Genomic DNA, 24,530 nt, shown 5'->3' with positions numbered 1-24,530 from the left:
AACTGTTTCCTTACCTGTCTCTGTCCACTAGGCTGTGGTTACCATGCAGAATGTAGACTGTTTGGTTACTTCCCAAATGGCACACTATTTCCTATATAGTGCACTACTTTTGATGAGAGCCATTTGAGACCTGGTCAAAATAAGTGCACTAAATAGGGAGTAGGGTGCCATTTGAGATGCACTTTTGAATTCAGCAGACTGTATTGTAACCCAGCTTCTAGAATTCTTTCATGGAAAAGCAATAGTCATACTGTATTTCTATCTATAGTGCCTGTTAGTGAAGCAACACCTGAGACTGAGGAGAACGAGGGGTCTTACATTAAGAGCTCAGGGCTACATCCTCGACTGAGGAGAACGAGGCGTCTTAAATCAAGAGCTCAGGGCTACGTCCTCGACTGAGTAGAACGAGGGGTCTTAAATCAAGAGCTCAGGGCTACGTCCTCGACTGAGGAGAACGAGGGGTCTTAAATCAAGAGCTCAGGGCTACATCCTCGACTGAGGAGAACGAGGGGTCTTAAATCAAGAGCTCAGGGCTACGTCCTCGACTGAGGAGAACGAGGGGTCTTAAATCAAGAGCTCAGGGCTACGTCCTCGACTGTGGAGAACGAGGGTCTTACATTAAGAGCTCAGGGTTACATCTGAGACTGTGGAGAACGAGGGTCTTACATTAAGAGCTCAGGGCAGGTTAAAGACAGTTCTCAGTCTATAACTGAGGTAAGAGTTAGAAAGGCTAGCAGAACACACACAGCAGAAGGAGATGAGACTACTGATCTAATACACATCTGTGTTCTATTACCTCTGTCTGTCTGTAGTACTGCAGTCCACAGGAGGAGATGCGACTACTGATCTAATAAACATCTGTGTTCTATTACCTCTGTCTGTCTGTAGTACTGCAGGCCACAGAAGGAGATGAGCCTCATGACTACTGATCTAATAAACATCTGTGTTCTATTACCTCTGTCTGTCTGTAGTTCTGCAGACCACAGAAGGAGATGAGACTACTGCTCAAGTAAACATCTGTGTTCTATTTCCTTTGTCTGTCTGTAGTTCTGCAGACCACAGGAGATGAGACTACTGCTCAAGTAAACATCTGTGTTCTATTTCCTCTGTCTGTCTGTAGTTCTGCAGACCACAGAAGGAGATGAGCCTCATGACTACTGATCTAATAAACATCTGTGTTCTATTTCCTCTGTCTGTCTGTAGTTCTGCAGACCACAGAAGGAGATGAGACTACTGCTCAAGTAAACATCTGTGTTCTATTTCCTTTGTCTGTCTGTAGTTCTGCAGACCACAGAAGGAGATGAGCCTCATGACTACAGCTTTAATAAACACGTCCTCTGTCTTGGTTTCAAATCCATAAAATCGATTAAGCACAGTGTAGCTGTCTATTCCTGCAGCCTTGGGGACTCCTTTCAATAGTCACTTCATGTAGGAGATGTGAAGGGAAAAAACTTCATGGTTGACACATACACACACACACACACACACACACACACACACACACAGACACACACACACACACACACACACACACACACACACAGACACACACACACACACACACACACACACACACACACACACACACACACACACACACACACACACACACACACACACACACACACACACACACACACACACCACACCAAATCAAGAGCAATGATGAGTGCTCTTAATGAGGTATGTCTCAGATCTACAGGTAAAGCAATGTGTCACCAGTGACCCTTCCTCATCTACAACACTGACACTGTAAACACTATACAGCCTTTAGCACTGTAAACACTATATAGCCTTTAACACTGTAAACACTATACAGCCTTTAACACTGTTAACACTATATAGCCTTTAACACTGTAAACACTATATAGCCTTTAACACTGTAAACACTATACAGCCTTTAACACTGTAAACACTATATAGCCTTTAACACTGACACTGTAAACACTATATAGCCTTTAACACTGACACTGTAAACACTACATAGCCTTTAACACTGTAAAAACTATACAGCCTTTAACACTGTAAACACTATATAGCCTTTAACACTGTTAACACTATACAGCCTTTAACACTGTTTACACTATACAGCCTTTAACACTGTAAACACTATACAGCCTTTAACACTGACACTGTAAACACTATATAGCCTTTAACACTGTTTACACTATACAGCCTTTAACACTGTAAACACTATACAGCCTTTAACACTGACACTGTAAACACTATATAGCCTTTAACACTGTAAACACTATACATCCTTTAACACTGTTAACACTATATGGCCTTTAACACTATACAGCCTTTAACACTGTTAACACTATACAGCCTTAAACACTGTAAACACTATACAGCCTTTAACACTGTAAACACTATACAGCCTTTAACACTGTAAACACTATACAGCCTTTAACACTGACACTGTTAACACTATACAGACTTTAACACTGTAAACACTATACAGCCTTTAACACTGTAAACACTATACAGCCTTTAACACTGACACTGTAAACACTATACATCCTTTAACACTGTTAACACTATACAGCCTTTTACACTGTAAACACTATACAGCATTTAACACTGTAAACACTTACAGCCTACAACACTGACACTGTAAACACTATACAGCCTTTAACACTGTAAATACTATACAGCCTTTAACACTGACACTGTAAACACTATATAGCCTTTAACACTGACACTGTAAACACTATACAGCCTTTAACAATGACACTGTAAACACTATATAGCCTTTAACACTGTTAACACTATACAGCCTTTAACACTGTTAACACTATACAGCCTTTAACACTGTAAACACTATACAGCCTTTAACACTGACACTGTAAACACTATACAGCCTTTAACACTGTTAACACTATACAGCCTTTAACACTGACACTGTAAACACTATACAGCCTTTAACACTGTAAACACTATACAGCCTTTAACACTGACACTGTAAACACTATACAGCCTTTAACACTGACACTGTAAACACTATACAGCCTTTAACACTGTAAACACTATACAGCCTTTGACACTGTAAACACTATATAGCCTTTAACACTGTTAACACTATACAGCCTTTAACACTGTTAACACTATACAGCCTTTAACACTGTAAACACTATACAGCCTTTAACACTGACACTGTAAACACTATACAGCCTTTAACACTGACACTGTAAACACTATACAGCCTTTAACACTGTAAACACTATACAGCCTTTAACACTATAAACACTATACAGCCTTTAACACTGACACTGTAAACACTATACAGCCTTTAACACTGTTAACACTATACAGCCTTTAACACTGTTAACACTATACAGCCTTTAACACTGTAAACACTATACAGCCTTTAACACTGACACTGTAAACACTATACAGCCTTTAACACTGTTAACACTATACAGCCTTTAACACTGACACTGTAAACACTATACAGCCTTTAACACTGTAAACACTATACAGCCTTTAACACTATAAACACTATACAGCCTTTAACAATGACACTGTAAACACTATATAGCCTTTAACACTGTTAACACTATACAGCCTTTAACACTGTTAACACTATACAGCCTTTAACACTGTAAACACTATACAGCCTTTAACACTGACACTGTAAACACTATACAGCCTTTAACACTGTTAACACTATACAGCCTTTAACACTGACACTGTAAACACTATACAGCCTTTAACACTGTAAACACTATACAGCCTTTAACACTGACACTGTAAACACTATACAGCCTTTAACACTGACACTGTAAACACTATACAGCCTTTAACACTGTAAACACTATACAGCCTTTAACACTGTAAACACTATATAGCCTTTAACACTGTTAACACTATACAGCCTTTAACACTGTAAACACTATACAGCCTTTAACACTGTAAACACTATACAGCCTTTAACACTGTAAATACTATACAGCCTTTAACACTGACACTGTAAACACTATATAGCCTTTAACACTGACACTGTAAACACTATACAGCCTTTATTAACAATGACACTGTAAACACTATATAGCCTTTAACACTGTTAACACTATACAGCCTTTAACACTGTTAACACTATACAGCCTTTAACACTGTAAACACTATACAGCCTTTAACACTGACACTGTAAACACTATACAGCCTTTAACACTGTTAACACTATACAGCCTTTAACACTGACACTGTAAACACTATACAGCCTTTAACACTGTAAACACTATACAGCCTTTAACACTGACACTGTAAACACTATACAGCCTTTAACACTGACACTGTAAACACTATACAGCCTTTAACACTGTAAACACTATACAGCCTTTAACACTGTAAACACTATATAGCCTTTAACACTGTTAACACTATACAGCCTTTAACACTGTAAACACTATACAGCCTTTAACACTGTAAACACTATACAGCCTTTAACACTGACACTGTAAACACTATACAGCCTTTAACACTGACACTGTAAACACTATACAGCCTTTAACACTGTAAACACTATACAGCCTTTAACACAAACTACTTTGATTGTTTTCCCCTTCTATTTGTATTTAATTGCTTTTGCTTCATGATCACGGAGAAATTGTCAATGTGGGCAACATGATATCACCACATGTTGATGATCTTTTTCATCACCCAGAGAAAGTACAATCTATATGTTAATGTTTGATTGAACTTTGAAGAAACATTGCAACTGGTCAGTTAAGAAAATAGAGAGCCAGACACGCAGGCTATTTGTGAGAAACCCACAATGCACCTCTCAGTTACTAGTTCCAGCTCTCTGCTGGACAATTAGATAGAAAATTATTAATTAACTAAAAATCCCAAAGTGGAAAGTACAAGAAATGTAGCTAGTCCAACTGAAAAATGTAGCTAGTGCAGATGAACTCCAGGCACACTCTCCCTGGCTATATCGGTGCCCAGAGTGGAAGAATGTTGCCTTGATGGAACAAGTCCTTATAGCTACCTGATCTAAGTGATCCACTAGCTCTGTCCCCCGGTGGGTCAAAATGAGTGTGCCCCATACGTGGAACTGTAGGCTACCCCAGTGGAACTGTAGACTACCCCAGTGGAACTGTAGGCTACCTAAGTGGAATTGTAGGCTACCCCAGGCTACCCCAGAGGAACTGTAGGCTACTCTGGTGGAACTGTAGACTACCCCAGTGGAACTGTAGGCTACCCCAGGCTACCCCAGTGGAACTGTAGACTACCACAGGCTACCCCAGTGGAACTGTAGACTACCCCAGGCTACCCCAGTGGAACTGTACTTTACCCAAGTGGAACTGTAGGCTACCCAAGTGGAACTGTAGACTACCCCAGTGGAACTGTAGACTACCCCAGGCTACCCAAGTGGAACTGTAGAATACCCCAGTGGAACTGTAGACTACCCCAGTGGAACCGTAGACTACCCCAGGCTACCCCAGTGGAACTGTAGACTACCCCAGTGGAACTGTAGGCTACCCCAGGCTACCCCAGTGGAACTGTAGGCTAACCCAGTGGAACTGTAGGCTACCCCAGTGGAACTGTAGACTACCCCAGTGGAACTGTAGGCAACCCCAGTGGAACTGTAGGCTACCCCAGTGGAACTGTAGGCTACGCTAGGCTACCCCAGGCTACCCCAGTGGAACTGTAGGCTACCCCAGGCTACCCCAGTGGAACTGTAGGCTACCCCAGACTACCCCAGTGGAACTGTAGGCTACCCCAGTGGAACTGTAGACCTACCCCAGGCTACCGCAGTGGAACTGTAGACTACCCCAGTGGAACTGTAGGCTACCCCAGTTGAACTCTAGGCTACCCCAGTGGAACTGTAGGCTACCCCAGGCTACCCCAGTGGAACTGTAGACTACCACAGGCTACCCCAGTGGAACTGTAGACTACCCCAGGCTACCCCAGTGGAACTGTACTTTACCCAAGTGGAACTGTAGGCTACCCAAGTGGAACTGTAGACTACCCCAGTGGAACTGTAGACTACCCCAGGCTACCCAAGTGGAACTGTAGAATACCCCAGTGGAACTGTAGACTACCCCAGTGGAACCGTAGACTACCCCAGGCTACCCCAGTGGAACTGTAGACTACCCCAGTGGAACTGTAGGCTACCCCAGGCTACCCCAGTGGAACTGTAGGCTAACCCAGTGGAACTGTAGGCTACCCCAGTGGAACTGTAGACTACCCCAGTGGAACTGTAGGCAACCCCAGTGGAACTGTAGGCTACCCCAGTGGAACTGTAGGCTACGCTAGGCTACCCCAGGCTACCCCAGTGGAACTGTAGGCTACCCCAGGCTACCCCAGTGGAACTGTAGGCTACCCCAGACTACCCCAGTGGAACTGTAGGCTACCCCAGTGGAACTGTAGACCTACCCCAGGCTACCGCAGTGGAACTGTAGACTACCCCAGTGGAACTGTAGGCTACCCCAGTTGAACTCTAGGCTACCCCAGTGGAACTGTAGACTTCCCCAGACTACCCCAGTTGAGCTGTAGGCTACTCCGGTGGAACTGTAGACTACCCCAGTGGAACTGTAGAGGACCCCAGTGGAACTGTAGGCTACCCCAGTGGAACTGTAGGCCACCCCAGTGGAACTGTAGACTACTCCAGTGGAACTGTAGACTACCCCAGTGGAACTGTAGACTACCCCAGGCTACCCCAGTGGAACTGTAGACTACCCCAGTGGAACTGTAGGCTATCCCAGGCTACCCCAGTGGAACCATAGACTACCCCAGTTGAACTGTAGACTACCCCAGTGGAACCGTAGACTACCCCAGGCTACCCCAGTGGAACTGTAGACTACCCCAGGCTACCCCAGTGGAACTGTAGACTACCCCAGTGGAACAGTAGGCTACCCCAGTGGAAATGTAGACTTCCCCAGACTACCCCAGTGGAACTGTAGACTACACCAGTGGAACTGTAGACTACCCCAGTGGAACTGTAGGCTACCCCAGGCTACCCCAGTTGAACTGTAGGCTACTCCGGTGGAACTGTAGACTACCCCAGTGGAACTGTAGAGGACCCCAGTGGAACTGTAGGCTACCCCAGTGGAACTGTAGGCCACCCCAGTGGAACTGTAGGCTAACCCAGGCTACCCCAGTGGAACTGTAGAATACTCCAGTGGAACTGTAGACTACCCCAGTGGAACTGTAGACTACCCCAGGCTACCCCAGTGGAACTGTAGACTACCCCAGTGGAACTGTAGGCTACCCCAGGCTACCCCAGTGGAACAATAGACTACCCCAGTGGAACCGTAGACTACCCCAGGCTACCCCAGTGGAACTGTAGACTACCCCAGGCTACCCCAGTGGAACTGTAGACTACCCCAGTGGAATAGTAGGCTACCCCAGTGGAACTGTAGACTTCCCCAGACTACCCCAGTGGAACTGTAGACTACACCAGTGGAACTGTAGACTACCCCAGTGGAACTGTAGGCTACCTCAGGCTACCCCAGTTGAACTGTAGGCTACTCCGGTGGAACTGTAGACTACCCCAGTGGAACTGTAAAGGACCCCAGTGGAACTGTAGGCTACCCCAGTGGAACTCTAGGCCACCCCAGTGGAACTGTAGGCTACACCAGGCTACCCCAGTGGAACTGTAGACTACTCCAGTGGAACTGTAGACTACCCCAGTGGAACTGTAGACTACACCAGGCTACCCCAGTGGAACTGTAGACTACCCCACTGGAACTGTAGGCAACCCCAGGCTACACCCGTGGAACCATAGACTACCCCAGTGGAACTGTAGACTACCCCAGGCTACCCCAATGGAACCGTAGACTACCCCAGGCTACCCCAGTGGAACCGTAGACTACCCCAGTGGAACTATAGACTACCCCAGGCTACCCCAGTGGAACTGTACACTACCCAATTGTAACAGTAGGCTACCCCAGTGTAGGTGTAGACTACCCCAGTGGAACTGTAGACTACCCCAGTGGAACTGTAGGCTACCCCAGACTACCCCAGTGGAACTGTAGACTACCCCAGTGGAACTGTAGGCTACCCCAGGCTACGCCAGTGGAACTGTAGACTACCCCAGTGGAACTGTAGGCTACCCCAGACTACCCCAGTGGAACTGTAGGCTACCCCATTGGAGCTGTAGACTACCCCAGTGGAACTGTAGACTACCCCAGGCTACCCCAGTGGAACCATAGACTACCCCAGGCTACCCCAGTGGAACCGTAGACTACCCCAGTGAAACTGTAGACTACCCCAGGCTACCCCAGTGGAACTGTAGACTACCCCAGTGGAATAGTAGGCTACCCCAGTGGAACTGTAGACTACCCCAATGGAACTGTAGGCTACCCCAGGCTACCCCAGTGGAACTGTAGACTACCCCAGTGGAACTGTAGGCTACCCCAGACTACCCCAGTGGAACTGTAGGCTACCCCAGTGGAGCTGTAGACTACCCCAGTGGAACTGTAGACTACCCCAGTGGTACTCTAGGCTACCCCAGTGGAACTGTAGACTACCCCAGTGGAACTGTAGGCTACCCCAGTGGAACTGTAGACTACCCCAGGCTACCCCAGTGGAACTGTAGGCTACCCCAGTGGAACTGTAGGCCACCTCAGTGGAACTGTAGGCTACCCCAGGCTACCCCAGTGGAACTGTAGACTACTCCAGTGGAACTGTAGACTACCCCATTGGAACTGTAGACTACCCCAGGCTACACCAGTGGAACTGTAGACTACCCCAGTGGAACTGTAGGCTACCCCAGGCTACCCCAGTGGAACCATAGACTACCCCAGTGGAACTGTAGACTACCCCAGGCTACCAGAATGGAACCGTAGACTACCCCAGGCTACCCCAGTGGAACCGTAGACTACCCCAGTGGAACTGTAGACTACCCCAGGCTACCCCAGTGGAACTGTAGACTACCCCAGTGGAACAGTAGGCTACCCCAGTGTAGGTGTAGACTACCCCAGTGGAACTGTAGACTACCCCAGTGGAACTATAGGCTACCCCAGACTACCCCAGTGGAACTGTAGACTACCCCAGTGGAACTGTAGGCTACCCCAGGCTACCCCAGTGGAACTGTAGACTACCCCAGTGGAACTGTAGGCTACCCCAGACTACCCCAGTGGAACTGTAGGCTACCCCAGTGGAGCTGTAGACTACCCCAGTGGAACTGTAGACTACCCCAGGCTACCCCAGTGGAACCGTAGACTACCCCAGGCTACCCCAGTGGAACCGTAGACTACCCCAGTGGAACTGTAGGCTACCCCAGGCTACCCCAGTTGAACTGTAGGCTACTCCGGTGGAACTGTAGACTACCCCAGTGGAACTGTAAAGGACCCCAGTGGAACTGTAGGCTACCCCAGTGGAACTGTAGGCCACCCCAGTGGAACTGTAGGCTACCCCAGGCTACCCCAGTGGAACTGTAGACTACTCCAGTGGAACTGTAGACTACCCCAGTGGAACTGTAGACTACCCCAGGCTACCCCAGTGGAACTGTAGACTACCCCAGTGGAACTGTAGACTACCCCAGGCTACCCCAGTGGAACCGTAGACTACCCCAGGCTACCCCAGTGGAACCGTAGACTACCCCAGTGGAACTGTAGGCTACCCCAGGCTACCCCAGTTGAACTGTAGGCTACTCCGGTGGAACTGTAGACTACCCCAGTGGAACTGTAAAGGACCCCAGTGGAACTGTAGGCTACCCCAGTGGAACTGTAGGCCACCCCAGTGGAACTGTAGGCTACCCCAGGCTACCCCAGTGGAACTGTAGACTACTCCAGTGGAACTGTAGACTACCCCAGTGGAACTGTAGACTACCCCAGGCTACCCCAGTGGAACTGTAGACTACCCCAGTGGAACTGTAGGCTACCCCAGACTATCCCAGTGGAACTGTAGACTACCCCAGTGGAACTGTAGACTTCCCCAGTGGAACTGTAGACTACCCCAGTGGAATTGTAGGCTACCCCAGTGGAACTGTAGGCTACCCCAGTGGAACTGTAGACTACCCCAGTGGAACTGTAGGCTACCCCAGTGGAACTGTAGGCTACCCCAGTGGAACTGTAAACTACCCCAGACTACCCCAGTGGAACTGTAGACTACCCCAGTGGAACTTTAGGCTACCCCAGTGGAACTGTAGGCTACCCCAGTGGAACTGTAGACTACCCCAGTGGAACTTTAGGCTACCCCAGTGGAACTGTAGACTACCCCAGACTACCCCAGTGGAACTGTAGACTACCCCAGTGGAACTTTAGGCTACCCCAGTGGAACTGTAGGCTACCCCAGTGGAACTGTAGACTACCCCAGACTACCCCAGTGGAACTGTAGACTACCCCAGTGGAACTGTAGACTACCCCAGTTTACAGTTTTAAAGGCTGTATAGTGTTTACAGCGTTTTCCCTAGGTTTGAAAAGGTCTGTGGAGGATCTTAGTAAAATAACAGTCGGATACATTAAAAGAAATCCAAAGAAATATGTTTATAAAAATTCTCATTCAATTCGTGGAATTTTAATAAACTTTCAGTTTGGACTGAACAGCCTTCCAACAGTATTACATTAGCAGCATAAAGTCAGGGTTTAAGTCACGTCTTGCATGTTCTGATCTAATGTCTAGGATATTTTTTTTCAGTTTGCAACAATATAATAAAATATGTTCGTTAAGACTGTCTTCCATCCAATTAGTGGAATTTTAATTACCTCTATGGATATAAATATTTATTTTATTTTTTCAATGTTTGAACTAATTACATTTCTTTAAGTGTTTTTCTGTGGTTACTAAATAGCAGTGACACTTCTTACGTCTTTCACTTCGTAATTATTCTTTAAGTGTTTTTCTGTGGTTACTAAATAGCAGTGACACTTCTTACGTCTTTCACTTCGTAATTATTATATTTTGCCCCTTTTTTTTACTTCAGCCGATGTCACAGGGTGCATATACAGAAAGATGTACTGCTCTACATGTTCACGTTAGTACTGCTGTACTGAGAGGCTAACCTAAAATGTATAGCTAATTAGTCCTCCCACGCCCTCCCACGCCATATGTTTTATTGGTGGTATGTACTTCAGAGCACCTGCAAATTGCACCCTATTCCCTATGTAGTACACGACTGCTTTACCAGGGTCCTGGTCAAAAATAGTGCACTGTGAAGGGAATAGGGTGCCATTTTGGAACTCGTTAAATAATGTTGAGCATCTTGTTCCAAACCCGTTTACCACGTAGGCTACAGACCAAATTAAAGTCTGCGTGATAATTCCACAGTACATGCACCACGTGAACTACGGAGAGTACAGAGTAGGTTTAAAACCTCTTATAACTGCTGTAAGATTTCAATCTCATGGTTACCGTTAAATTAGTGGTATACTGCAGTATTAGTGGTATATCTGCATTGTTTGCAGTATTAGTGGTATACTGCAGTATTAGTGGTATATCTGCAGTATTAGTGGTATATCTGCATTGTTTGCAGTATTAGTGGTATACTGCAGTATTAGTGGTATATCTGCAGTATTAGTGGTATATCTGCAGTGTTTGCAGTATTAGTGGTATACTGCAGTATTAGTGGTATATCTGCAGTATTAGTGGTATATCTGCAGTATTAGTGGTATATCTGCAGTATTAGTGGTATACTGCAGTATTAGTGGTATATCTGCAGTATTAGTGGTATATCTGCAGTATTAGTGGTATATCTGCATTGTTTGCAGTATTAGTGGTATACTGCAGTATTAGTGGTATATCTGCATTGTTTGCAGTATTAGTGGTATACTGCAGTATTAGTGGTATATCTGCGTTGTTTGCAGTATTAGTGGTATATCTGCAGTATTAGTGGTATATCTGCATTGTTTGCTGTATTAGTGCTATACTGCAGTATTAGTGGTATATCTGCATTGTTTGCAGTATTAGTGGTATATCTGCATTGTTTGCAGTATTAGTGGTATATCTGCAGTATTAGTGGTATACTGCAGTATTAGTGGTATATCTGCGTTGTTTGCAGTATTAGTGGTATATCTGCAGTATTAGTGGTATACTGCAGTATTAGTGGTATATCTGCGTTGTTTGCAGTATTAGTGGTATACTGCAGTATTAGTGGTATACTGTATTGTTTGCAGTATTAGTGGTATATCTGCGTTGTTTGCAGTATTAGTGGTATACTGCAGTATTAGTGGTATACTGTATTGTTTGCAGTATTAGTGGTATATCTGCGTTGTTTGCAGTATTAGTGGTATACTGCAGTATTAGTGGTATACTGCATTGTTTGCAGTATTAGTGGTATACTGCAGTATTAGTGGTATACTGCATTGTTTGCTGTTTGGGGTTTTAGGCTGGGTTTCGGCTGAAATAAAAAAGGGCTTTATAAAAATACATTTGATTGATTTGATACATAATGGAACATATCATTTGTTCTCCAACGTTCCCCGAAGCCCGTTTACCTCATCGAGCTCCAGGAGAGATGCGTATCGTATTGGACCACGTTAAAAATACGTGATGGGGCCTTTTTTTTTTATTTCCTGGTATTTTAAATGAACTAAAATGAAAGCTGTGCTACATTAAAGTTGTCATGATAATTCCAACAGGGCTCATTATTCACCACATGAACTATGTAAAGTACAGTATAGGTTTCAAAACACACAGCACTTGGAAGTGCTTTAGATTTCACCGTTGGCGTTGAAACACTGTTAAGTATCTTGGGAGGTCTATTAGTAAGAATTAAAAAAAGAACTGGAGTTTAAAGAAACATAAAGAGAAGGAAACAAGGTGCTATTTCCAGGAGAGAGGAACAAATAGCACCCTGTTACCTATGTAGTACTCTACTTTAGACCAAGGGAGGCACCCTATTACCTATGTAGTACTCTACTTTAGACCAAGGGAGGCACCCTATTCCCTATGTAGTACTCTACTTTAGACCAAGGGTGGCACCCTATTCCCTATGTAGTACTCTACTTTAGACCAAGGGAGGCACCCTATTACCTATATAGTACTCTACTTTAGACCAAGGGAGGCACCCTATTCCCTATGTAGTAGACTACTTTAGACCAAGGGAGGCACCCTATTACCTATATAGTACTCTACTTTAGACCAAGGGAGGCACCCTATTCCCTATGTAGTAGACTACTTTAGACCAAGGGAGGCACCCTGTTACCTATATAGTACACTACTTTAGACCAAGGGAGGCACCCTATTACCTATATAGTACTCTACTTTAGACCAAGGGAGGCACCCTATTCCCTATGTGGTAGACTACTTTAGACCAAGGGAGGCACCCTATTACCTATATAGTACTCTACTTTAGACCAAGGGTGGCACCCTATTCCCTATGTAGTACACTACTTTAGACCAAGGGAGGCACCCTATTCCATATGTAGTACACTACTTTAGACCAAGGGAGGCACCCTATTACCTATATAGTACTCTACTTTAGACCAAGGGAGGCACCCTATTCCCTATGTAGTACACTACTTTTTGACCAAGGGCTCATTATTCACCATATGAACTATGTAAGATACAGTATAGGTTTAAATACACACAGCACTTGGAAGTGCTTTAGATTTCAACGTTGCATTTTGGAACGGAAAACAAGCACACTAACTACATGACCTAGTTGGTTCCCTGAGGGGACGATTTAGCTCATATCTGCTGATGAGGGCGAACGAAGAAAGCAGCGTTAACTTAGCGGGGAACGAGAGTAGCCGCGGAAAAACAAATATGAATAAGTAAACAAACAAACGAGACGCGACACAGAGCAGGACTGGCTTTAGAATATTTGATTGAATAAGTACCTCTAGTTAACCTATGACCCTGGAAAATCGAACCGGACAGCAGGGTGAGTCTGAACTGGCACCCTATTCCCTACGTAGGACACAATTTAGGGCACTACAACCAGTGCCCATGCACCCTATTCCAAATCAAATCAATTTTATTTGTCACATACACATGGTTAGCAGATGTTAATGCGAGTGTAGCGAAATGCTTGTGCTTCTAGTTCCGACAATGCAGTAATAACCAACGAGTAATCTAACCTAACAATTCCAATCTAACCTAACCTAACATAAGACACAATATAGGGCACTACAACCAGTGCCCATGCACCCTATTCCCTATGTAAGAACCAATATAGGGCACTACAACCAGTGTCCATGCACCATATTCCCTATGTAGGGGATTCCTTTTGACCAGGGCCCATGCACCCTATTCCCTATGTAGGGGATTCCTTTTGACCAGGGCCCATGCACCCTATTCCCTATGTAGGGGATTCCTTTTGACCAGGGCCCATGCACCCTATTCCCTATGTAGGGGATTCCTTTTGACCAGGGCCCATGCACCCTATTCCCTATGTAGGGGATTCCTTTTGACCAGGGCCCATGCACCCTATTCCCTATGTAGGGGATTCCTTTTGACCAGGGCCCATGCACCCTATTCCCTATGTAGGGGATTCCTTTTGACCAGGGCCCATGCACCCTATTCCCTATGTAGGAGATTCCTTTTGACCAGGGCCCATGCACCCTATTCCCTATGTAGGGGATTCCTTTTGACCAGGGCCCATGCACCCTATTCCCTATGTAGGGGATTCCTTTTGACCCGGGCCCATGCACCCTATTCCCTATGTAGGGGATTCCTTTTGACCAGGGCCCATGCACCCTATTCCTAGATAAAGGTGGTGAAGTAGAGTGTCAAACACAGTTGAAGATGAAGGTGTATGAGGAGGAAGATGAAGCTAGCACCCTCCACACCAGCTTTCCTAAGGCGCCAAGGGCAACAAAACAACACAAAACAGCAACATGATAGATTCTTTACTTTTTCCATTCGAAACAACAGGACTCTTCAGACAGTTAATGTCTGCCTCCTAAATGGCACTACTTTTGAACAGAGCAATCAGGGTGAAGGTGGATGAGGCGGTAAAGAAGGCTAGCATCCAACCTGCCTATGAGATTTATTCTAAGGCCACTCATGCAGAAAATCACATTTTGTAGACAGCAGTCAGATTTACATTAGTTTGATATGAAACAACGGAAAGGACAGTCAAGGTGATTTGAATGAGAGGTGTCTGTCGGATTGGTGATTTGAATGAGAGGTGTCTGTCTAATTGGTGATTTGAATGAGAGGTGTCTGTCTAATTGGTGATTTGAATGAGAGGTGTCTGTCTGATTGGTGATTTGAATTAGAGGTGTCTGTCTAATTGGTGATTTGAATGAGAGGTGTCTGTCTGATTGGTGATTTGAATGAGAGGTGTCTGTCTGATTGGTGATTTGAATGAGAGGTGTCTGTCTAATTGGTGATTTGAATGAGAGGTGTCTGTCTAATTGGTGATTTGAATTAGAGGTGTCTGTCTGATTGGTGATTTGAATGAGAGGTGTCTGCCTGATTGATGATTTGTATGAGAGGTGTCTGTCTAATTGGTGATTTGAATTAGAGGTTTCTGTCTGATTGGTGATTTGAATGAGACGTGTCCCATCTGATTGGTGATTTGAATGAGACGTGTCCATCTGATTGGTGATTTGAACGAGACGTGTCTGTCAGCCATCACTTGCCTTCACAGCTGTTACCTGGTACCACAAACCCCTATGGAGCCTTCACAGCCGTTACCTGGTACCACAAACCCTTATGGAGCCTTCACAGCCGTTACCTGGTACCACAAACCCCTATGGAGCCTTCACAGCCGTTACCTGGTACCACAAACCCTTATGGAGCCAACACAGCCTTCACAGCCGTTACCTGGTACCACAAACCATATTGGAGCCTTCACAGCCGTTACCTGGAACCACAAACCCTTATGGAGCCTTCACAGCCGTTACCTGGTACCACAAACCCCTATGGAGCCTTCACAGTCTTCACAGCCATTACCTGGTACCACAAACCCTTATGGAGCCTTCACAGCCGTTACCTGGTACCACAAACCCCTATGGAGCCTTCACAGCCTTCACAGCCGTTACCTGGTACCACAAACCATATTGGAGCCTTCACAGCCGTTACCTGGTTCCACAAACCATATTGGAGCCTTCACAGCCGTTACCTGGAACCACAAACCCTTATGGAGCCTTCACAGCCGTTACCTGGTACCACAAACCCCTATGGAGCCTTCACAGCCGTTATCTGCAACCACAAACCCCTATGGAGCCTTCACAGTCTTCACAGCCATTACCTGGTACCACAAACCCTTATGGAGCCTTCACAGTCGTTACCTGGTACCACAAACCCCTATGGAGCCTTCACAGTCGTTACCTGGTACCACAAACCCTTATGGAGCCTTCACAGCTTTACCTGGTACCACAAACCCTTATGGAGCCTTCACAGCCGTTTACTGGTACCACAAACCCTTATGGAGCCTTCACAGCCATTACCTAGTACCACAAACCCCTATGGAGCCTTCACAGCCGTTACCTGGTACCACAAACCCCTATGGAGCCTTCACAGCCGTTAACTGGTACCACGAACCAGTATGGAGCCAACACAGCCTTCACAGCCGTTACCTGGTACCACAACCCCTATGGAGCCTTCACAACCGTTACCTGGTACCACAAACCCATATGAAGCCTTCACAGCCGTTACCTGGTACCACAAACCCCTATGGAGCCTTCACAGCTGTTACCTGGTACCACAAACCCCTATGGAGACTTCACAGCCGTTACCTGGTACCACAAACCCTTATGGAGCCTTCACAGCCGTTACCTGGTACCACAAACCCCTATGGAGACTTCACAGCCGTTACCTGGTACCACAAACCCTTATGGAGCCTTCACAGCCGTTACCTGGTACCACAAACCCCTATGGAGCCTTCACAGCCTTTAACTGGTACCACAAACCCCTATGGAGCCAACACAGCCTTCACAGCCATAACCTGGTACCACAAACCCCTATGGAGCCTACACAGTTTTCACAGCCGTTACCTGGTACCACAAACCCCTATGGAGCCTTCACAGCCGTTACTTGGATCCACAAACCCCTATGGAGCCTACACAGCTTTCACAGCCGTTACCTGGTACCACAAGCCCCTATGGAGCCTTCACAGCCGTTACTTGGAACCACAAACCCCTACGGATTCACAATTGGCACCATCCTGTCGGGCTGTATCACCGCCTGGTACGGCAACTGCACCGCAGGGCTCTTCATATAATGGTGCGGTCTGCCCAATGCATCACCGGGGGCCAACTGCCTGCCCTCCCTTTTCAGCACCGGATGTCACAGGAAGGCCAAAAAGATCATCAAGGACATCAACCACCCGAGCCATGGCTTGTCCACCCTGCTATCAGCCAGAAGGTGAGGTCAGTACAGGTGTATCAAAGCTGAGACAAAGAGACTGAAAAACAGCTTCTATCTCAAAGCCATCAGACTGTTAAATAACCATCACTACCTGGCTACAACCCGATAAATCAACCCTGCACCTTAGAGGCTGCTGCCCTATGTACATAGACATGGAACACTGGTCGCTTTAATAATGGAACACTGGTCGCTTTAATAATGGAACACTGGTCAATTTAATAATGGAACACTGGTCACTTTAATGATGGAACACTGGTCGCTTTAATAATGGAACACTGGTCACTTTAATAATGGAACACTGGTCGCTTTAATGATGGAACACTGGTCGCTTTAATGATGGAACACTGGTCACTTTAATAATGGAACACTGGTCCCTTTAATCATGGAACACTGGTCCCTTTAATAATGGAACACTGGTCACTTTAATCATGGAACACTGGTCACTTTAATCATGGAACACTGGTCACTTTAATAATGGAACACTGGTCACTTTAAGAACACTTACATAATACTTTACTAATATGTACTTTACTAATATACTATATTCTATTCTACTGTATTTTAGTCAGTACTGGGAGGACAGGGTACTGGGAGGACAGGGTGATTTGAGGACAGGGTACTGGGAGGACAGGGTGATTTGAGGACAGGGTACTGGGAGGACAGGGTACTGGGAGGACAGGGTGATTTGAGGACAGGGTGCTGGGAGGGCAGGGTGATGGGAGGACAGGATACTGGGAGGACAGGGTGATGGGAGGACAGGGTGATGGGAGGACAGGGTACAGGGAGGACAGGGTTCTGGGAGGACAGGGTACAGGGAGGTCAGGGTACTGGGAGGACAGAGTACTGGGAGGACAGGGTACTGGGAGGACAGGGTACTGGGAGGACAGGGTGCTGTGTGTAATATACTGTAGATTTGATGAGGGGCTTTGAGGAAAGAGTGCTGTGTTTAAACATACAGTAGACTTGGATGTTGATTTCCCACCTGACTCTACATTAAATGCATCCACATTTATTAAGACAAACTATTATGTCTTGGCATGGTCGTGATGAATGCCACATGGGAGAATCAGAATTGAAGAGGTGGATGGGTACAGTCCTGGAAGGTCAGGACAGTAGAGGTGGATGGGTACAGTCCTGGAAGGTCAGGACAGTAGAGGTGGATGGGTACAGTACTGGTGGATCAGGACAGTAGAGGTGGATGGGTACAGTACTGGAAGGTCAGGACAGTAGAGGTGGATGGGTACAGTACTGGTGGATCAGGACAGTAGAGGTGGATGGGTACAGTACTGGAAGGATTCGTCTTGTGTAAGTGTGTCTCCTCTTTCCCTGAACATGGCACTTTGGATCAGATTATCAACTTCAGAGTGTCTAGTAAGACCTGGGAACTGTTACACTAAAGGCTAAGAAAGTACAGCTAACTCAAAGGTTTGATATACAGTCACACACACACACACACACACACACACACACACACACACACACACACACACACACACACACACACACACACACACACCCTGCCACGTGGAGCTGACCTTTAAGAGGTGCCAGACTCAGACACTGAGAAGCCTGCTGCCACCGTTGGAACTTACCTGGAAGAAAATTAATACACTCCAATAACTAATATCAAAGGGAAATTAACAAGGGACGACAGAAGATAGAGGGAGAAGATTGGAGGAGGAGGATGGAGGAGGAGGAGGAGGAGGAGGATGGAGGATGATGGAGGAGGATGGTGAAGATGGCAGATGGAGGATGGAGGAGGAGGAGGATAGAGGAGGGAGGATGGAGGATGGAGGAGGAGGATGGAGAAGGTTGGAGGAGGATGGTGAAGATGGCAGATGGAGGATGGAGGAGGAGGTGTAGGAGGATGGAGGAGGAGGAGGATGGAGGAGGAGTAGGAGGATGGAAGAGGAGGCTGGAAGATTGAGGATTGAGGATGGAGGAGGAGGAGGATGAGGGAGGAGGGAGGATGGAGGACGAGGATGGAGGGTGGAGGGTGGAGGAGGAGGATTGAGGAGGAAGATGTAGGATGGAGGAGGAGTAGGATGAGGAGAATGGAGGATGGGTGATGGAGAAGGAGGAGGAGGAGGGAGGATGGAGGAGGTTGATGGAGGATGTAGGGAGGAGGAGGATGGAGGAGGATGGTGAAGATGGCAGATGGAGGAGGAGTAGGATGATGGAGGATGACAGAGGATGACAGAGGATGGATTAGGAGGAGGAGGATGGAGGAGGAGGAGGATGGAGGAGTAGGATGATGGAGGAGGAGGATGGAGAATGAGGATGGAGGATGGAGAAGGAGGAGGAGGATGGAGAAGGAGGAGGAGGATGGAGGATAAAGGAGGAGGAGGATGGAGGAGGAAGGATCGAGGAGGGAGGAGGGATGGAGGATGAGGAGGAGCATGGAGGATGGAGGCTGGAGGATGGAGGAGGAGGAAGGAGGAGGAGGATGGAAGCGGAGGATAGAGGAGGAGGGTGGAAGGAGGAGGATGATGGCGGAGGATGGAGTAGGAGGAGTAAGAGTATGGAGGGTTGATGAGGCGGAGCAGGATGATGGATGAAGAGGATGGAGGAGGAGGAGGATGGAGTAGGAGGATGGAGGAGGGGGATGGAAGAGGAGGAGGAGGATGGAGAATGGAGGAGTAGGATGGAGGAGGAGTAGGATTGAGGAGGAGGAGGAGAAGGAGGAGGATGGAGGAGGAGGAGAAGGATGGAGGATGGAGGAGGAGGATAGAGGATGGAGGAGGTGGGTGGAGGAGAAGGAGGAGCAGGATGGAGATGAAAGATGGAGGATGGAGGATGGAGGATGGAGGATGGAGGATGGAGGAGGAGGAGGCGTAGAATGGAGGAGGAGGATGGAGGAGTGATGGAGGAGGATGGAGGAGGATGGAGGAGGATGGAGGATGGAGGATGGCGGATGGAGAAGGAGGATGGAGGATGGAGGAGGAAGAAGATGGAGGAGGAGGATGGAGGAGGATGGAGTAGGAGGAGTAAGAGTATGGAGGGTTGATGAGGTGGAGCAGGATGATGGATGAAGAGGATGGAGGAGGAGGAGGATGGAGTAGGAGGATGGAGGAGGGGGATGGAAGAGGAGGAGGAGGATGGAGAATGGAGGAGTAGGATGGAGGAGGAGTAGGATTGAGGAGGAGGAGGAGAAGGAGGAGGATGGAGGAGGAGGAGAAGGATGGAGGATGGAGGAGGAGGATAGAGGATGGAGGAGGTGGGTGGAGGAGAAGGAGGAGCAAGATGGAGATGAAAGATGGAGGAGGAGGATGGAGGATGGAGGATGGAGGATGGAGGATGGAGGATGGAGGAGGAGGAGGCGTAGGATGGAGGAGGAGGATGGAGGAGTGATGGAGGAGGATGGAGGAGGATGGAGGAGGATGGAGGATGGAGGATGGCGGATGGAGAAGGAGGATGGAGGATGGAGGAGGAAGAAGATGGAGGAGGAGGATGGAGGAGGATGGAGGAGGATGGAGGATGTCGGATGGCGGATGGAGAAGGAGGATGGAAGGAGGAGGATGGAGGATGAAGGATGGAGGAGGAAGAAGGAGGATGGAGGATGGAGGAGGAAGAAGATGGAGGAGGAGGATGGAGGATGAGGATGGAGGAGGAGGAGGATGGAGGAAGATGAGGAGGAGGAGGATGGAGGATGGAGGATAAAGGAGGAGGAGGATGGAGGATAAAGGAGGAGGAGGATGGAGGAGGATGAAAGATGGAGGAGGAGTAGGAGGAGGAGGATGGAGCAGTAGGATGGAGGATGGAGGATGGCGGATGGAGGAGGAGGGTGGAAGGAGGAGGATGGAGGCGGAGGAGGATGGAGGATGGAGGATGAGGAAGAGGGAGGAGGAGGATGGAGGAGGAGTAGGAGGATGGAAGAGGAGGCTGGAAGATTGAGGATTGAGGATGGAGGAGGAGGAGGAGGAGGGAGGATGGAGGGTGGAGGAGGAGGATGGAGGAGGATGGAGGAGGAGGATGGAGGGTGGAGGGTGGAGGAGGATGGAGGAGGATGGTGAAGATGGCAGATGGAGGAGGAGTAGGATGATGGAGGATGACAGAGGATGACAGAGGATGGATTAGGAGGAGGAGGATGGAGGAGGAGGAGGATGGAGGAGTAGGATGATGGAGGAGGAGGATGGAGAATGAGGATGGAGGATGGAGAAGGAGGAGGAGGAGGGAGGATGGAGGAGGTTGATGGAGGATGTAGGGAGGAGGAGGATGGAGGAGGATGGTGAAGATGGCAGATGCAGGAGGAGTAGGATGATGGAGGATGACAGAGGATGACAGAGGATGGATTAGGAGGAGGAGGATGGAGGAGTGGGATGATGGAGGAGGAGGATGGAGAATGAGGATGGAGGATGGAGAAGGAGGAGGAGGATGGAGAAGGAGGAGGAGGATGGAGGATAAAGGAGGAGGAGGATGGAGGAGGAAGGATCGAGGAGGGAGGAGGGATGGAGGATGGAGGCTGGAGGATGGAGGAGGAGGAAGGAGGAGGAGGATGGAAGCGGAGGATAGAGGAGGAGGGTGGAAGGAGGAGGATGATGGAGGATGGAGGAGGATGAGGGAGGAGGATGATGAAGAAGGAGGATGGAGGAGGAGGAGGATGGAGGAGGAGGATGGAGGATGGAGGAGGATGATGGCGGAAGATGGAGTAGGAGGAGTAGGAGGATGGAGGAGGGGGATGGAAGAGGAGGAGGAGGATGGAGAATGGAGGAGTAGGATGGAGGAGGAGTAGGATTGAGGAGGAGGAGAAGAAGGAGGAGGATGGAGGAGGAGGAGAAGGATGGAGGATGGAGGAGGAGGATAGAGGATGGAGGAGGTGGGTGGGAGGAGGAGCAGGATGGAGATGGAAGATGGAGGAGGAGGAGGATGGAGTAGGAGGATGGAGGAGGGGGATGGAAGAGGAGTAGGAGGATGGAGAATGGAGGAGTAGGATGGAGGAGGAGTAGGATTGAGGAGGAGGAGAAGAAGGAGGAGGATGGAGGAGGAGGAGAAGGATGGAGGATGGAGGAGGTGGGTGGAGGAGGAGGAGGATGGAGGAGGAGGATAGAGGATGGAGGAGGTGGGTGGAGGAGGAGGAGGAGCAGGATGGAGATGGAAGATGGAGGAGGAGGATGGAGGATGGAGGATGGAGGATGGAGGAGGAGGATGGCGGATGGCGGATGGAGAAGGAGGATGGAAGGAGGAGGATGGAGGATGAAGGATGGAGGAGGAAGAAGGAGGATGGAGGATGGAGGAGGAAGAAGATGGAGGAGGAGGATGGAGGATGAGGATGGAGGAGGAGGAGGATGGAGGAAGATGAGGAGGAGGAGGATGGAGGATGGAGGATAAAGGAGGAGGAGGATGGAGGATAAAGGAGGAGGAGGATGGAGGAGGATGAAGGATGGAGGAGGAGTAGGAGGAGGAGGATGGAGCAGTAGGATGGAGGATGGAGGATGGCGGATGGAGGAGGAGGGTGGAAGGAGGAGGATGGAGGAGGAGGAGGATGGAGGATGGAGGATGAGGAAGAGGGAGGAGGAGGATGGAGGAGGAGTAGGAGGATGGAAGAGGAGGCTGGAAGATTGAGGATTGAGGATGGAGGAGGAGGAGGAGGAGGAGGGAGGATGGAGGGTGGAGGAGGAGGATGGAGGAGGATGGAGGAGGAGGATGGAGGGTGGAGGGTGGAGGAGTAGGATTGAGGAGGAAGATGGAGGGTTGACGAGGAGGAGGAGGGAGGAGGAGGAGTAGGATGAGGAGAATGGAGGATGGAGGATGGAGGAGGATGGAGGAGGAGGGAGGATGGAGGAGGTTGATGGAGTATGTAGGGAGGAGGAGGATGGAGGAGGATGGTGAAGATGGCAGATGGAGGAGGAGTAGGATGATGGAGGATGACAGAGGATGACAGAGGATGGATTAGGAGGAGGAGGATGGAGGAGGAGGAGGATGAAGGAGTAGGATGATGGAGGAGGAGGATGGAGAATGAGGATGGAGGATGGAGAAGGAGGAGGAGGATGGAGAAGGAGGAGGATGGAGGATAAATGAGGAGGAGGATGGAGGAGGAAGGATCGAGGAGGGAGGAGGGATGGAGGATGGAGGCTGGAGGATGGAGGAGGAGGAAGGAGGAGGAGGATGGAAGCGGAGGATAGAGGAGGAGGGTGGAAGGAGGAGGATGATGGAGGATGGAGGAGGATGAGGGAGGAGGAGGATGAAGAAGGAGGATGGAGGAGGAGGAGGATGGAGGAGGAGGATGGAGGATGGAGGAAGAGGATGGCGGAAGATGGAGTAGGAGGAGTAGGAGGATGGAGGAGGAGGGTGGAGGAGGCGGAGCAGGATGATGGAGGAGGAGGATGGAGGAGGAGGAGGATGGAGTAGGAGGATGGAGGAGGGGGATGGAAGAGGAGGAGGAGGATGGAGGATGGAGGAGGATGGAGGAGGAGGATAGAGGATGGAGGAGGTGGGTGGAGGAGGAGGAGGAGCAGGATGGAGATGGAAGATGGAGGAGGAGAATGGAAGAGGAGGATGGAGGATGGAGGAGGAAGAAGATGGAGGAGGAGGATGGAGGATGAGGATGGAGGAGGAGGAGGATGGAGGAAGATGAGGAGGAGGAGGATGGAGGATGGAGGATAAAGGAGGAGGAGGATGGAGGATAAAGGAGGAGGAGGATGGAGGAGGATGAAGGATGGAGGAGGAGTAGGAGGAGGAGGATGGAGCATTAGGATGGAGGATGGAGGATGGCGGATGGAGGAGGAGGGTGGAAGGAGGAGGATGGAGGAGGAGGAGGATGGAGGATGTGGGATGAGGAAGAGGGAGGAGGAGGATGGAGGGGGAAGAGGATCGAGGAGTAGGAGGATGGAGGAATAGGAGGAGGATGAGGAGGATGGAGGATGGGGAAGGATGGAGGAGGAGGATGGAGGATAAAGGAGGAGGAGGATGGAGGATGGAGCAGTAGGATGGAGGAGGAGTAGGAGAAGGAGGATGGAGCATTAGGATGGAGGATGGAGGATGGCGGATGGAGGAGGAGGATGGAAGGAAGAGGATGGAGGACGATGGAGGATGGAGGATGAGTAGGAGGAGGATGGAGGAGGAATGGAGGAGTAGGAGGATGAGGAGGAGGATGGAGGAGGAGGATAGAGGTGGATAGAGGAGGAGGATAGAGGAGGAGGATGGAGTATGGAGAAGGAGGGGGGGAAGGTTGAGGAGGAGGAGGAGGAAGGATCTTGTGGAACTAAAGATGGTGGAAGCTTCCAGTTCGAAGTGAAAGCTGTAAACAGTTATTCTCATTTGGATAATGACATGTTTTCTGAACGTGGGTTTTTGTTCTGCCTCGAGGCTCTTAACATTTC

The sequence above is a fragment of the Oncorhynchus clarkii genome, chromosome 31 (assembly GCF_045791955.1).
Source record: "Oncorhynchus clarkii lewisi isolate Uvic-CL-2024 chromosome 31, UVic_Ocla_1.0, whole genome shotgun sequence".
Lineage (NCBI taxonomy): Eukaryota > Metazoa > Chordata > Actinopteri > Salmoniformes > Salmonidae > Oncorhynchus > Oncorhynchus clarkii.
Note: the sequence above shows the minus strand (reverse complement) of the source record.